The 15,214-nt window shown below is 32.2% G+C and overlaps 1 long non-coding RNA gene and 1 other non-coding gene across 3 annotated transcripts in view; both read left to right on the top strand.

Moving 5' to 3' along the window:
• LOC108394674 (uncharacterized) overlaps positions 1-15,214 on the top strand; it is a 50,332-nt gene that overhangs the window by 14,329 nt on the left and 20,789 nt on the right. Inside the window, exon 3 of one of the 2 annotated variants that reach the window (XR_001852487.3) lies at positions 11,635-11,969. The exons of the other annotated variant lie outside the window; for it this stretch is intronic. This is a non-coding gene — a long non-coding RNA (uncharacterized lncRNA). Of the gene's footprint in view, positions 1-11,634; positions 11,970-15,214 lie in introns of those variants that run through there. 2 annotated transcript variants of the gene reach the window in all.
• Positions 9,098-9,204, top strand: LOC118968991 (U6 spliceosomal RNA). Its single transcript, XR_005056877.1, has one exon. It is a non-coding gene; the product is annotated as a U6 spliceosomal RNA (small nuclear RNA).

Raw genomic sequence — 15,214 nt, 5'->3', positions numbered from 1 at the left:
AGGAAGAATAAATATTGTCAAAATGGCCATCCTGCCCAAAGCAATTATAGTTTCAAAGCAATCTCTATCAAAATGCCAACTGTATTTTTCAATGAACAGGAACAAATAGTTATAAAATTTACATGGAACCATGACAGACTTCAAATAGCCAAAGCAATCCTGAGAAGGAAGATTAAAGATGGGGAGGATTATGCTCCCTGACTTTAAGCTATAGTAAAAAGCAATAGTAATCAAAACAGTATGGTACTGGCCCAAGAACAGATCCATAGATCAATGGAACAGAATAGAGATCCCAGATATAAACCCACACATACATGGCCAATTAATACATGATGAAGAAATCATGGATATATAATGGGGAAATGATAGCCCTTTCAATACCTGGTGTTGGAAAAACTGAACAGCTACATATAAGAGAATGAAATTGTCTAACTGCAGACACAAAAGTAAACTTGAAATAGATCAAAGACTCGAATGCAAGGCATGAAACCATAGAACTCTTTGAAGAAAACATGGGCAAAAATCTCTTGAACATATGTATGAGCAATTTTTTCCTGGACACATCTCCTCAGGCAAGGGAAACAAAATCAAAAAAGAACAAGTGGACTACATCAAACTAAAAATCTGTACAGCAAAGGACATCATTAGCAGAATAAAAAGGCAACTTACAGTTTGGGAGAGTATATTCATAAATGACCCATCTGATAAGGGGTTAACATCCAAAATATATAAAGAACCCATAGGCCTCAACACCAATAAAAACAAATAACCCAATTTAAAAATGAGCAGAGGACTTAAATAGACGTTTCTCCAAAGAAGAAATACAGATGGCCACATGCTCTACATAGCTAATCATCAGGGAAATGCAAATTGAAACCACAATGAGATATCATCTCACACTATAAGAATGGTCACTACCTAAAGACAAAAAATAACAAATGTTGGTGAGGATGCAGAGAAATGGGAACTCTCCTACCCTGTTGGTGGGACTGTAAATTGGTGCAACTGTTGTGGAAAGTAGTATGGAGATTCCTCAAAAAACTAAAAATAGAAATACAATTTGACCCAGTAAATCCACTTCTGGGAATTTACCTGAAGAAAACAAAATCCCTGATTTGTAAAGATACGAGCATCCCTATGTTTATCATTACGCTATTTGTGATAGACAAGATAAGGAAGGAATCTAAGTGTCCATCAATAGAGGAATGGATAAAGAAGATGTGGTACATATATACAGTGAAATAGTATTCAGCCAAAAGAAGAAGAGCAATCCTGCCATTTGCAACAATATGAATGTATCTGAGGGTGCTCAGTGAAATACGCCAGGTCAAGAAAGAAATATACCATATGATTTAATATATTTGTGGCATATAAAAACAGCAAAACAGAAGGAACAAAGTAACAGTAGACTCACAGACACTGAGAAGTGACTAGTGGTTGCCAAAAAGGATGGGTTAGGGTAGATAAAGGGGCACAATAATTTGCAATCACAATATAAACTGGTCACTGGGATGGTAGTACAGCATGGAGAATACAGTTGTAAAAAAATGTACTTCCTAAAACCCAGTATTCTTTTAATATTCCCTTTTTTGTTAAAGAAACCTAAAACAAGTACTTTCATTAAGAAATTTCAGCCCAACTAATAAAGTGAATGGCCTTTCAGAAGTTTAGTTTTAATTCAATTAGTGGAGGAAGGCATAGTAACAAAAAATTGATATGCCATCATTCACATTTGACTTCATTGTCTGTGATGAAGAAAGAAAGAATAAATTTCATTTCTTTGATTTTACCACTATAAAGCAGTAGGATCTCTCAGAATGTCTAATGTGGTTTCTTTATCTCCAGGAATAAAGGAATGAAAAAAGAATCCTATAATCCTCATTAGAAAGGTGCTTTAATACTTTTAAAATATTAACAACCTGCGAATATAAAAAGTAATTCTATGATTTCTAACATGTTAAATTCACACACAACAAAGTAAATCACCACAATCATCAAGTAGGGAATGGAAATGGTATAAAGCAGCAGAAATTATAAAATGCTATTTTGATATATTCATTTAATCATATTCATTCAAAAATGGTTATTCATTACCTATTGTGTTCCAGACACTGAGCCAAGCATTTAGTATGCATTATCACTTTCAAACCCCATAACAACCCTGTGAGGTAGGTAGTTTTCTAATTTCATAGATGAGGAAACTAAGGCTTGGGCATGTCTCAGTTGCCAATGTCATGAACTGGTGTGTGGAGTCAAGATTCAGTGGGACGCCTACTGCCAAAGCTTATTTAGCTGTCTGTCATAACATTCTCCCCAAGAATCTCTGGTGGAAATACCAAGGGTTTATAAAAATAAAGCTTTGTCCTGTTTTGTAGGAACTTACTATGTACTTCAGAATCAAGAAGGGGTGCTCAAAATAAAAAGCCAGAATATCTCATATGAAGAAATCCCAGTGTAGGATACATGTGCTCTAAATCTGAAGACTAGAGGTAGATGTTTGAGGTGATGTAAGGGAAATTTAGTGAATAAAATAGTTGTTTACTTTTATATTCTTTTTGCCCAAGTCTATATATTAGATGAAGATGTTTCTCAGCTCTCAAGGAGCATTGTTTATAGATCTTATTGTTAGGAGTTAATTGACTTTCACCAACTAATAAAGTGAAGCAGGTAATCATAGCAACTACAAGATCATTGCAGGAACATGTATCGTTTCATTGAGGAAAGCTTTCTGCTCTATGCTGCAATCTATATACATATCACCCCACAAAGAAGTATACAACAAACCTCACAGTAGTACAGACTCTGGGCAATTCTGAGGGGAACTGAGGGAAGCCTGAAAGAGGACGAAATTCCACTGTCAATCATTCTTTAAAAACATAGGGAATAGAAATTAAGATAATGGCACTTAAGAACTTCTGTGTCTGTCAGAGCTTCTTTTTAAAAATGCACAGTGATATGTTGTCAATATCCTATAAATGCAGAAGAAGAATTAGAGAAAGATGGGCCCCGTGGGTTAGAAAGTATGGTAGAGAAATTTATGCACAATATTATACTGCTATTGCCAAATATTCTATGTGTGTACTGCTTGTTTAGATTTCTTTGCCTTCCTTCGGTAAAGATATATGTCACCTGGGCTGTGTGGAATTAAGATTGGCTCCGTGGAACAGGTCTGGAGTGGGCAAAGGAAGCAGCCCTCTCACTCTCCCCCGCGAACAACGTGGTGTGTCATTGGCAATTAGCAAGAGGTCCCTGGGGAAGGTGGTTTGGGATTAAAGTGAGTGTTGCACATTTAAACAAACAATTCCAGTATTGAATTCTCCCTTCATTGGCAAATTTAGGAAGCCTCTGGTTAAGGAAACTGGCCGTGTTGCACAAAATTACTTTTTTTGACATGCTTTTATCACAGCTAGTCCCAACTCTTCATTAATAAAGACATTATTATATAGTATTTCCAGTGTTACAGTCAGATTAAAGTAAATAATTTTCATGAAAATATTTAGAATCATTGCATTACTTTTTCTTTAAAAGATAATACTTTATATTTTAGAAGTCTAGAGGTAATAACCTTGGGTAAGAGACCTTGTTTTTCAAATCAGACTTTAGACGGAATGATCTAAAATGAATGTGTGACTCACTCAATGTCACTCCAGGCTCTGGAAAATATCAAGGGAAAGTTATTTGCTCAACAGAGGTTTCCCTAAACTTCTTTGTATCAAAATAAGACACTTAGAGAGCTCCTGCTCTCTGGAATTTGCTTCCAATTTTTGTTATGCAGATTCAGATTTGCTCTGAAGCAGCAGCTGGAGATTGGCTTTTACAGATACCTCAGCCAGGCAGACCTGACTTTGGAAGTAGCTATTGACTTCCTGTATCCTCGGCAGTTTCATATTGATCTTGAGGCAACTCAATTACCCACACCTGGAAGAGGCTATGAATTTGAATAGTGTTCATGGCTTTTTTTATACATCTTTTTTTGCCCCTTAGTGAAGGGCAATGACTTACGCTTTTCAAAGAGAATCAGAAAGGAGATACTTTTATTCTCTTTCTAAATTGAACAGAAAAGAATCTCTAAGATAAAGCACTTGTCAGTCCAGTGTGGAGATTATTTATGAATACTTATTCTACTCACCTTTTATAGTCTAAATGGTGAAAGCACTTTCCTTCTTTTTTAATTCTATGTTATGTAAATGTTAAACCTCAGATAGTTGAGATTTTAAGGAGCAATTGACCCTTTTTTCCAAAATTAATAATAGAAAAAATTTTATATCCAGAGGAAACAAGAGACATTTCAGTACAATTGAATTACTTTTTATTGAGCAATGACAAGGTGATTTCTTTCTGTATCTATCTATATATACATGAAACTGTAACATTTCCGAGGTAGAAGGACATTAGAGAGTGAAGTTTCTAATAAAAACTGAGATGCCATCTTAGTGTGACTCCACCAGATACTCCCTGTGTGATGTCTGAGGAGTTATTCAAAACTATGATACAAGTAACTCCAGGGCTCCTGGAATAAATGTGGATAATTACCGTACTGTCTCATAAGGTTATTATGAAGAGAGATTAGATAATGTATATAAATGTCTTATCCCAGTGTGTGGGACAAATTCAGTGATTAAACATGTTATTAATAAGTCCAAGTCCATTATTTAACTGATAAGGTGAGGCACAGTAATGTTAAATTGCTTAATAAAGGTAACAAAGGTAATTAGCAATAAAACTGGGATTAGAAGTACTAGCATTTTGAAATTGATCACTTTAAATAGAGTATTTAATTCTCATAGTCATGTCTATAGATACTTTTCAAGTTAAACAGCAGGCATATTTATTGAGCCCCTCTTCTGTTCCAAGCATTGACCTAAACACGGTGGGAGATACATTCATAAATCAGCACTCTCATGGAGCTCACCATTTAATAGAAAAAATGAGAATATAAGATGAGGATTATAAAATAGGGACAACCTCTTATAACAGAAGAGATCACCTTTAGTTAAAAGCAATTGGAAAAGATTTCCTGGGTGAATTGTTATTGAGAAGTATTTTTAAAATGGATTTATCTTCTCCTTGACAAAAGCTTATTAGAATGTACAGAGCTATTTGCACTTCCTCCTAAGAATATGTTACTCACACTGCTGTGCTTCCACTCACATTATCCCTTAGGCCTTTTTGTTGTTGCCTTAAACATTTTATTCCATGATGAAAATATAATCACCTAGATATTTCAATGTTTAAAATCTACAATCACAATATGTTGTAATTTTTAAAAATAATAATAAAATTGCTTGCTTTTAGAAGTTTTTCTAGACTTCTGTTTGATCATACCTATTTTTACACTACTATCATGAAATCAAACAAAGGAAATAACCTTTCCTTTGTCTCTAATTACCTGTCCTTACATATGAATAACTGCATACTTCATTTTAAAATATTTTTTTTTAAATAAGAAGGCTTGTCACTGAGCAGTTGTCAGCACCTGATGAATTTTTTAATTGCTCTTCAACTCTTAGCTCAGCTTTAACCATCTGTCTGTATCTTACCACTCTCCGTAGCTGGTAGGGACACACCAGAGTTGTTCTCTCAGCACTTTGGGTCACGGTACTTGCCACATTGAAAGGTGATCACATGTATTCCCATTGTGTCCCTATGAGAAAGTGAGCTCCTAGAAGGCTGAATCTGAATCTTGTACCCCTAACATTCAATAAATGTTTTCTGAATGGATCAAATGGAGATGTTTGACAAGGAGGATAACTCATTTAATGTAGTTACGATATGAAGGAAGTTAAAAAAAATCAAGAGTAGGCAAGGGTACTATTTATCCATTATTTTGAGAAGGAACTTAGAAGAATAAATACAGTAGGGATTTTCTTGAGGTAGGAGAAAAAGGCCCAAAATATGAAGGAATCTAAGAAAGCCACTAAAATGGCTTGCTTTAATTTCTCATTTAATTATATAATATGCCTGCTTCTTCAATACATGGGGGGGACTATTATTGTGTAAACATGTTTTATAAATATTAAAGCAAAAGATGGATCATAATTATGAAGAGAAAAAGTTAAAAGAAATAAAACTCACTTTAAAAGGAAATTTCTAAATATTTGAATAAAAGCTATGATGCCCTCTGGTGTGCATACATTTTAAAACCAGTATAATACATACTTTTCATATATATTCTCTAAGCACTAATTACTAAAAAAATCCCATTAGCAAATGCAACAATTCACAACATATTTAATTTCAAAAGACCCAAAATACAAACATAAAGATACTTAATGAATTTTTAAAATATAAATGCAAATCAGCCTAGTCTTTTTCACTTGTGGGTAAGGGTAGTAATTTCTGACTGAAATGCCAAAGCCTTACATTCTCTGTGAGCTTGTCTGCAACTCATCACAGGATTATGAATAAACATGAATGGAGGAGTATGCAGATTTCCTAATAGAAAATCCATGAATGTTTTAACACCCAAGGGTTCATATTATAATAAAGGGATAGCACCTGTCACTGGAGGCAAACTACACGATCACCTTTGCAGTCCCTGGGGCAATTAAATCACTGACAATTTAGCCTTTCTCTGGCAAACAGAGTCTCCAATGACATCCACGTATATAAATCTCACAGGGCCACATGTAAGACAGTTGCCTTACATTACACTTGTTCATTTTTTTAGGCACTATTTCCAAATATCTTACCAAAAATTTTTTTTTCAATAAGGTAATTTTATGTATTGTATTAAATTATGAGAGGAGAAATTACATGACCACTTCTAATCATCACGGTAGATCACTAAAATGATATGACCTTTTCATTTCAATAAAATATCACTCTATGTAGTATGTATGCAGATGTGATTTCTGCATTAGTGCTTTTGTGAAAATATTTCAATTCATTTATTTAACGGCATTCGTTTACAAGAAAAATACAGAGAAAGGTTATATTGAATGCTCCAGAAGAACCAGGCAGCATGTTTAGTAGTTACGTTTATCCATCTGACAAAATGCAAGCACTGGTTTATGCTAACAGCCTGATTTTGAGGGATTATTTATTTAGAGTCTCCTGTGTTTTCATGATCAATACACCACTGCCCTGACCACGTCTTCTGACTCTAGGGATACACAGTCCAGAAGAATCATCCCGGATGGAGGCTGGTACCCAGCCTCTAGCCACCTCATGGCCAAGTGGTATGAAAGTGAAAAAAGCAGGAAAGAGGAGCTCCAGATCAACAAATCTGGAAATAAACAGAAGCCCTGAGGCAGAGAAGAGTAGCAGAGCAGTAGAGCAAAGGCACTTGGAGCTTAAATACCTTAAGGAAAAGCACTGTAGTAAAGGGGAAATGCCTCCTTCTGAGGAAATCTCTACAGTTGCAGTAGGGCAGCCAAGCTTCTAGACTATGACATATACTAACATTCCACTCAGAAGGACCTCTACTCTCAGTCCTCACTGTGCAGCAGATAGTTTTCTGCTTTTTCTTACTGTCCTCAATAAACTCACATTAATGATAGTTACCTTAGTAACTACCAATTCTTTATAGCCTACAATGCCTAGTTAAAATACTCCACTGTGCTCTAGTGACTGCACTATTTGTGCACCGTATATTTCATAGTGTCATTTCCAAAGATGGTCCATTACAATGGAGAGAAAAAAAGAAAAGTTTTTAAAATACCAGGAAATTAATTCTGTGAGAGCATACAGTTAATGCTTATTTCACAACATTGGATACAGAGAAAAAGTTTTAAACCCCATAGCGCTGCTAAATTTACTGAATAAATGAGAAAAGTGAGGACTAACAGCCAGGAATGAATCCATATTTTCTGTAAACATTTCTTAAATCTTCTCTTATAACTGAACTCCTTGTATTAACCACTAGAAATGGAACTATTATTTTGGTATCTTACATTGAAAAAATCACATATTAGTGGAACAAGATGTATAGAGAAATATATAAAATGTAAAAATTATCAGTGAAAATAATAAAGGCATAACAGGAAAGGTCAACTCAAATTTGAAAAATAAAGCAGATATGAAGAAGTATAGAGGAATATACGAATATGCCTTTCAAATACCTAAGGATGGAGTCTGCTGAGTTCCCACATAAAAAGAGGGAAATAAATATAAAATTGTACATGTAATACATTAATAATTATTTAAACGTAAAATACACATATAAACAAAATTTGGAGATACAGGTCTCAGACATATGCATAAACACACAAGCGCATGCACACCCACACCCACACCCACCCACACACACACACACACACACAAACACACAAAGGAAACAAGGGACCTTTTGGTAACAATGCCTTGGCCGGGAATCTTAATTTCAGTTGAATGAAGAAACTGTTCATCCGGCTTCAACCAATAATTTCCAGGTGTCCTTAAATTATTTTTTTACCAAATCTATATAGACATCTACCTGAAAATACAGACAATTAGGCATAATTTTCACTGGCTGTTATTTTGTTAGCTATTACAATACAGATGGCTGTACTGCATTAACATTAATGAATGCCAATCTTCAAGTTAATTAGCTTAAACGTAAAGACAGTGATCTGGAAGGAAGTGAACAAGAAGAAAAGAGCTTAGTATTTCAAATTAACATGAACTCTTCTCTCATTTAATTGTAATTTGATGTGCAAGGCACTTTGTTAATGGTCAGTTGCTAAGATATACTGAATATTTTCATGTGCTACCTACTTTGTATTTCACAGCAATTACCTTAAATTTTTTAAAGAAGCCAGAGCTTTTTCATACTAAGCTGTGGGAGGCTAGTGACTTTATATTATTGTCCTTTTAAAATATTGTCATTTAAAAGGAGAATAAAACCTTGATTTTAAAAAAGAAAAGCATATATGTGTGTGTGTGCCCGTATGTATGTGCATATGTGTGTGTGTATGCAACAATAAGAGGTTTGCATTCAATGACTGTTTAGGATGAAATTAAAGATTTTGTTACTTAGAAGTGATAGTTTAAAGTGTTTAGCCATGATGGCTATAAAACTTAACAGATACACCTTGTCACATATATTACGTATATATGTTATAATGAAGAGTCCAGTCACATATACCAAGTATATTGTAAAAATAATTATGCTAGAGTGCTCGCTTCGGCAGCACATATACTAAAACTGGAACGATACAGAAAAGATTAGCATGGCCCCTGTGCAAGGATGACATGCATATTCGTGAAGCGTTCCATATTTAAAAAAAAAAATTATGCTAGAGAAGGACTCCCCAAATTTTAGCGCCATTATAAATTCCTAAGAATTCTACTAAAATTCCTATTAATGGGCTCTATTTCAGACATACTGAACAAAAATTTTCCAATAAGAGATTGTGATTCTGTACTTTATATTTTACCCCCATAAGTCTTATATTCAGATAAATTTGGAAAACATTTTTCTAAGGGATAAAAATATACAATGATTACTTTCATGGTTGTTTCTTTGGTTGCTAATTATTTTAAATATGTTGGATAAGAAGAGAATGTGCATTAAAGCACTGCTTCTCAAATCTTCCTGCTCATTAAAATTCACCACATAAATTTTTAAAACACAGATTTGGGACCTTGTTGCCATGTATCTGTTTAAGAAACTCTAGAAATCCTCTCTTTTAAAAGCTTCCCTGATCAAATTTTTATTAATTTTGCCTGAAGATCTTTGCTCTGAGACTCTTTTGGAGAGCTGAAGGGAGAAAAAATGCTCTGGTAAACAACTAATTTGCATTGCCTAAAATCCTAACAGTTTTTATTTTCATATATTTTTAATTACCTGACTTATAGCTTATCATTGTTGATAGGTGCTGATAGATAGGTGATTTGGTATGTTAATTTATATACTTTCCTAATTCAAATTGTGAATTAGTCCAGTAATTCATATTGTGACATTATTCATGTAAAAGTTCATTTTATACAGTTCCAATTAAAGTGCAATATTGACAATGCCAAATTAATTTTCCAAGGTTATCATTCTATAAACTTATAGAGAAAATATTCACTTTCTTAATAATATCTGAAATTATTTTGACCAAACTATCTAAAGCATAAAGACTTAAGGAAAGAGGATAAATAACTTCTCCAACTCCTTCTAAACTATCTATTAAAAAAATCTATCCCCATTTTGATACTTATTATTTAAACATCACAAAAGCCAAATTAAACTATTTTTAAACTTATTTCCATCAAGCATTTTTCTTAATAGAAACCTTATATAAAATCTGGCTTGGAACATAAATGATGTGGGATTTTCTGGTTGTTTTATTTCAAATGTCAGATAAGAAAGCTACATTTCCTCTTCTACTTTGTAGTATTTTACCATATTTGTAAATATTCTTCATTTTAAAACATTACAAAAGTGTTTGCCATAACTTAAAACCAGTTCAGAAACATATAAATACGTTTAAGCATCTTCTAAGAGAGAAAGTACTTGATTTAGATATTAATTCTGAAATATCACTCATAATGCTTATAATAATTAAAAATGGATATTTTTAACTATAGGAAGTTTTATTTCACTTTTGCATGACTATAGGTTTAATCTTCTTAGCTATCATTGGTTCTAAGAATGTAAAAATTACTTAAGTATAAGTTATTACTTTGATATTTTATTTGTTGCTGTGGATACCAAAGAGTTGAACAAACTATAATCCTTCCTCTAAGTCAAAAAAGATCATAATATAGCTGCAGGAAAACATTTAGGTTGTGTAATATCTTTCATTCATTGTTAATATCTTTCATTCATTGTTCACCTCTGCCAGGTGCTAGAAATACAAAAGTGAGAAAGCAACATCTTCCCATGGAAAAGTTACATTCTAAATAAGTAATGGTTATTAGTGCTTGAAAGGTAAATGAGAATAATGAAATAACGAAAACAGTTTTATGAAAATAATTCATTTTAGGACAGTTACATAATTATTCATATATGATAAATATGCATCATAATGAGTAATATAAGAAACAGAAAAGATAAAGTTATTTGATGTGAGATTTGAAATATGGAACATGTATGCATAAAATGCATATATTTCAAAATATACAGGGCATATGTAAACAAAATACATATATCTTTGGAGATTTTTGGCATTTCATGGATATGATGGCATTTGAATTGTGGCTGAAAGAATAGACAGTAGTTTTATAAACCTAAGTGAAAGGGAAAGATGGAAAAATCTTCTGAAAGAAGAGACAGATTAAAGAAAGCAATGAAGGTAAGAAGGAAAAACAGGACAAATTTGGGGAAAGGTGAATGGTTCAGTTTTGTTTGAGTCTTGCAGTATATGGTATGGCATCAAGATACAGCTGAAACAAATGTGTGTTTCACTCAATATGAAAAGGACTTAAAGGTCTGAACAATGATGTGATATAGGAAAATTATCCAACAACATTTAGTAGGATGGATTAAAGATTGGGAGAAACTTAAGATAGAGAAATAATTTTGAAACAAGGTACACATGGATTAATTTAATGCCTGAAAAGAATGGAAATGCATTGATAGATGGGAGCGATCTGTGCTGGTAGAATCTCCAAGGAGGGCATGCATAATGGCTAAAACCATCTTGGATGCAGATAAGTAAGCATTCAAAGACCTGCTTTTCATTTATTCTCCACGTGACCTTTAAATTTCATTTTTCTCTTCAGAGTCCACGAGCTGGTAATAAGACGTGCCTCACAGACTTGGGAGAATGAAATGAAATGCTGTGTGAAGAGTACCTACTACAATGTCTTTTAGAGGGTGGTTATGATAGTAGTGTAGTATATAATGACATTAATTAAATGGGAGAGGCAAAAGAAAGAATACATAGAATGTGACTGAGTTTTCTATTCCGTGATTGAGTTATTGATAGAATCAGAAAAACCTAGAAGAGAAAGAGGGTGACAAGACATAGAGCTAAACATAGAACTAAAAAGCATCACCTATTCTCCAAACATCATATATTGTTAGTTCTTATCATACATTGATTATCTTATTTAGATTTTGCCAATTTTTTAAAGTATTTTATTCTAAAACACTTTTTTTTAATTAAAACCTTCTGATATTTTGTCCTACTTTTACTACCATAAAGAGCAGTTGGCTAGCTTCTGTCCCCACAGGTTTTCTTGGCATTCATCACCTTCTTGCTCTATTGATTAAATGACTTTTTGTGAATTTGTATTCAATCCAACACCTCCCTTTCTAAAAGGAAAGACATAGAAGAAAAGATGCAGTTTCTGGTGCCAAATAGATTGTGGCACAGCTGATGCTTTGTTCAAAATCTATACTGATTGCAAAAACTGTATCGATCATGTAGCCATCTGCATTGATTCATAAGCTGCTGACAGTTTGAATGAACTGTCATTTTGCACTGAAAACCATTGACAAAATCTCTTCGATTAAAATCAACTTCTTTTTAAATAGTGTAAAAGGAAAACAAGAAACAAATCTGGGGAGGAAAAGGATAGTGCAATAAGAGAAATACTACTACTACTTAACCAACATTACTATGACTACTAAATACACTTTCATTGCTAAGCTTATGCCACGGTTAAGGAATTTGAATGTGTGTTTAAAATGATACATTGAAAATATGGAGATAGAAAATTAGTAACAATGAAAGGTATCTAGAACCATATGGCTCTACAGAAAATATATAGTGGAATATACACAGATAAGGCTTTTTAATTATGAAATCCAAAATGTTTAAATTTTTGAGGAATATACTTCAGTTGAGCTTGTGTCTTGTTTGCTTACTTAATATTAAGCTCATGTTCTAACTAAAAACATGTATAAATGTATGTCACAACTCTAGTGTCCAGAAAATAATTTTTCTATATGGTAAAACTGTAAAGTTCAAAACTGAGTTTCCAAAAGCTGGGTATATATATCTAATTTTCCTCTATTGCTTATTTATTAGAATTAATAATATATTTATCAAATAACTTTTTAGTTTATTAGGTTCAAGGAGTAAAAAGTGTTTGTGAGCTGTAGGACTAGAGTAATATTATTAATATGTATTCAGGTTGTGTTAACTTATTCACATTCAAAAAATACTATCTACCTCTAAGAGTAACAATTTGGGTTCAATATATCCGTGGTTATGCCTTAGGATACCCCATCAACATCTTTAAAATAACTAGATATTTTAATCATCATTAAATTATATTCTTTGATTTTATTAACCCATCTCTACTCACGAAAGTAAATAATCCAAAATCTTTCACTAATTTAGTTTTAAAAAAATTTCTGCAAGTGTTTTGACTGACCTGTCAGCAACTTTTCAGCATACAGGAAGAATAAATTACCTACATAATTAAACCTGAATGTTTCAGATGCTTGTGTTAGAAATTCTGTTTGAAAACTAAGTTTCCTACTTACTCCTCAATATTTTAATTATAAGCAGATTAAAACCATGAATGTGATTTGTGCTATTACTGTAAAGACACACATTATTCATAGCTTATAGATTTTATTAAATACTAATTTGAAAAATTGAAATACTCAATGTACCAAAAAATTAGTGGAAATGATTAAAATTTTGGAATATATTATTAACTAAATATTTAACTATTGATTTCTATTTAAATCGGTGTATATTTTGCTTCTCTATGTTTCTCATACAATGAAATTCAATAAGTTCAAAATTAAAACTTGTATCTTAAATGCTCAATTAAACCCAACCTTAGGTGTTATGTACAGACTTTGTATTAATTTAATTCCTTAAAACTCAACACATTCTAGATGAACTACATTACTTATAACATGTTTTTAATTAACACATTTTTATACCTTAAATCTTAAACTTTAAGGAAAACACTCTCAAACATTGATATTTTCAATTACAGATTACATATGACTATCATTAGAAGTGAATTTATTTTCTTTATTTAAAAATCTGGGTGAAACATAGAAGTGAGTATTAAAGGACTACTTACTCATTGTTGCTAAAACTGATGAGGTGTGAAGGTCACAAATTATATATCATACATCCCTTTACATGATCTGTTGAAAACAAAAAAACATTAAAAACTTTTAACTCCTTTGATGAATATATTAATCTGATGTTTACTGAATAGATAAAATATCTTTATTCTTTAAATATTTATTAAAATAATATTTTCTCTGCTCACCAATTAAGACACAATCTTATTACAGAAAAGATAACAGGGCAAATTCCAAAACCCTAAGAGACTGAAATGATTCACAGAATATAGGCCTTATGGTTGTCAGATCAATAATATTGATTCCTATTCTTTGTTAGATAAATAAAAATAAAATAAAATATAATGGAAACTGAAGGAAGTTATTTAAAGCTAAAATAAATGTAGAAATCCCCATCAAATTCCATATTAAATTCAAAATCTTGATTATAGTTATTTGATGAAAACCCGTTATTTGTATTAAAAATTCTAATTCTTTCTTTTAAATATATTTTAAGAAAAGTCTGATGATATCAAACCATCAAAAACAGTTTACAGCCCCCAAATTCTCTGTTCTCTTCTGTTTCTCTTTCATATACACACACACACAAGCACGTACATAGTTTTAGCTGTGAAAGATAAACAAGTATAATTATTAAAATTAAAGCAAGTCATTTTTATTCTGTTATGCTACATAATTACAAAGGTTGTTATCAATAATTATACAAAGCAGATAAACATCAGTTATATTTCATGATAAACTTTAACTAATGACAGATACACAGACATAAATATAGATAGAAGATAACTGATAGATAAATTAAAGATGATAAAAAGATGGTCACTAGATTACTTCATAGATGATAGCACGACAGGTAACTAGATAGAAAGGACTGATTTTTTTTACATGTCTTTTCTTTAAGAACTTCATTTTTAAAAAAATTGAGGTTTAACTTTCTTTCATAATGATTCTACCTCAGATAATTCTCAGTTCACTTTCCACTTTCAGGAATAAAAGCACACTTTCTTTTTTCTTTTCTAAATAAACTGACAAAGCAATACATGATTATGGAAAAATGTACTTAGGGTTTTAGTACAATTTTTCTTCAAAGTAGGGAAGGGGTGCCCTCTGCTGTTGATTTGTAGATTATTTTAGATTATATTTTTCTGTTGTCTGAAAATATTAAAAACTGTAGGAATTCATCATTAAACGTGGAATGGCATATTACATATATGCATATGTATATAAGTTAATATTTAGAATTGTTAAGTTTTTCAAAATCAACAGTTGATGCTGATAAATGTTAAAGGAACAAGCTGAGGA

The sequence above is a fragment of the Manis javanica genome, chromosome 3 (assembly GCF_040802235.1).
Source record: "Manis javanica isolate MJ-LG chromosome 3, MJ_LKY, whole genome shotgun sequence".
Classification (NCBI taxonomy): domain Eukaryota; kingdom Metazoa; phylum Chordata; class Mammalia; order Pholidota; family Manidae; genus Manis; species Manis javanica.
Note: the sequence above shows the minus strand (reverse complement) of the source record. Positions and strands in the feature narration are given on the sequence as shown.